Genomic DNA, 2919 nt, shown 5'->3' with positions numbered 1-2919 from the left:
TTCATGACAATATACTTTCGTCTGAACATTATGGTTAACCAATATTAACCATAAACCAAAACCATTAACCGATAAAAAAAACGTTAACCATACTCATAATGGTTATGGTTCAGTTTTAATCAATAACCGAACCAAACCGTCCCATACACACCTCTAGAAATATATAATTATTATAGGAAATCGTATTCAATTTTTTTATGAAACTGTATTTAAAATTTGAAAATAAATAATGCTCTTATTTTATTTGTTTACTAGTTTACAACCTGTGAAAACCACGGTTATAAAATTAATTAAAAATTTATAATTATTAATCAATTATTTTAAAATTTTCATTTTATAAATTATTAATTAAGAGATATATCAAAATTTTAAAATTATTATAACTTCAAATTTAACATATAATTAAAAAATGTAAATTTAAATTTTAAAATTAATTGTCTAATATATATCTACATGACAATTGACACATGATATAATATTAATGGGAAGTTGTATTAGAGTGACATTTGACAAAAATATATTAAAACTATTAATTTATTAGAATAAAGATTTAAACAACAAATTTAATCTACTTTTAATCTAACACTTAATTTTGTCTATGTCCATAACCGGACTTGAACATTCGATAAACCTTTTGGTTTACTTGTTTTATTTGTAATAATATTTATCTTAATTTATAATTTATAACAATATATTTTAAAAACATGTCAAAGAAATTTATATTTGTTATGCGAGAACGTTAATACTTATTTTCTTACGACGTTTTGCATATTTTGATTATTTGAGTGATTAAAAATTTTAATTATAATATTAATAATATAAAATCACATAAAAATGTTTTATGATAGAAACTTTCAAAATGTACGAATATGGGATGATCATGTTGACTCTTTGACCTTCGCATGTGCCAATAAATACATACGCAACTCCCTATGGCCTATACAGACATAGATTATCAGTATAATATCATATTATTTTAAATATTTATTATATTTATATATACAATAAATTGTGAGCAGGCTCTTAACAACAGTCCTCTTTATACCTTTTGATTTTTGCCACCAATTTTTTTTTTTTTTTTATGTTTTTAAATTTGTGCCACTTTGTATTTTGCCTCTTTTAGAATTTGAGTAGCTTAAAGAACAATTTCTATTTTATATATTAGGTGTGAGATCTGTATAATATACGAGTTTTTTTTTAAATAATATATTTTGTTAAGCGTTATATGTTTAATAATTTACAAAACTGAATTTCAAAAGAATATCAATAATAACCGTGAATGAACTAACTTTTGCAAAGTTTCTGCAAATTATCATGAATTCAAAAGGGATTGGCCGAAAATTATGTTTTTCAGTTAAGAATGTTGATTTGAATTTAAATTGAATTTAATACATTAATTGACAAATTATGTAATAATTTATGGAGACATTTAAGCTTTCTTATTTTCTTTATTATATTTTTATATTAGATTTTTTTTTATAATTTAATAACAAAGCAAAAAAAAAAAAACCACAATTTGCCAAATGGATTTAAATGAAATTGAAAAAATTAAAAAAATGACATAATTAGGTGATGACATGTAGCAAAAAACCTTCATTTATTAGGTAGGATTTTGATTTTTGCCACCATTTTTTTTTATGTTTTTAGAGTTGTGCCACTTGTATTTTCCGTGTTTTAGAATTTGACCACCATATTTTAAGTGATTGTTAACTTCATCCATGAGTCTTAGTCGGCTTATCCCGCTGCTTCCATTTTTCCCTAGTTTCCTCCACTGATCCTAATTCATCTTCACAATGGAACACCACCTAAACCCAATTGATCTTCGATTTACCAAGGTTCCATCAGCAATCGATTTACCAAGGTTCTAGTGGAAGCAAAACATGTCAACAACCACAAGGGTATTTGATCAGATGGAGAAGAAGATGAACAACCGGAAGAGGGATATGTGGAATCAAGCAATCACATAAAGAAGAGGAAGAATTTTGGTCCCTTTGCCACATTCCAAAAGCTTCGTCTATTTTTGAAGATACACACGGGGGAATTGTAACTCTCTAGGAACATCCAAAAATCATGACCCAAAAATTTTATTTTTGATTTAAGTAAAAGCAGTATTCCAAACATCGTTTATACATCCCAAACAAATAAAAGTGTCAAACATCATGAAAATCAAAGTATGCTCCACAAACAGAATCTCTATGGTGTGTGTGATGCAGTAAACTCGAGCTCTTTCCCTTGGAACCGAAAGTAGCTAAAACATAAACTAAAAACTATAAGCACAAAGCTTAGTGAGTTCCCCAAAGTACCATATACCAGACATATCATATAACGGGCCCCACCCCAAGAGATACGGGCCCCGCCTATACTCGCATTACGGGCCCAGCCGAATGAGATACGGGTCGCCCACACTCGCATAAGGCCCCTCACCCAATACATATACAATCACATACTAGTGTCACGCAGACAACAAGTATATCAACATAATCAAGCAAGGGTTGGCCTTGGTGCCTAAGACCCATTAAACCCGGTGAGGAAAACTCACATAAAAAAGCTAAATGAAACGAATGATCCCTGACTGCCGGTCCTATAGCTCCCTCAGTTACCAATAAAAGCTAATTAAAAATGGGATCTACATCATTAACCAAAAATCCCTACATGGGGTAAAAGACTATTTTACCCCTAACATAACTTGGTCCAAGAATGAAACCCTAAATCACAATCTAATGGCCCAAAAGAGATACACAATCCAACAAAGCCCAACATATGGCCGAATTTACAATTGGTCCCAATCCCTTTTGCATGGGCCTTAGCCCAAAGGACCAATAATGCCTCCCTAACCCAAAGACTCGATTCTAGATGTGTGCGATGCAGTCAACCCAAGCTCTTCCCCTTGGAACCGGAAGTACCTAAAACATAAACTAA

This window comes from Lactuca sativa, chromosome 4, assembly GCF_002870075.4.
Source record: "Lactuca sativa cultivar Salinas chromosome 4, Lsat_Salinas_v11, whole genome shotgun sequence".
In the NCBI taxonomy this organism is placed as follows: domain Eukaryota; kingdom Viridiplantae; phylum Streptophyta; class Magnoliopsida; order Asterales; family Asteraceae; genus Lactuca; species Lactuca sativa.
Note: the sequence above shows the minus strand (reverse complement) of the source record.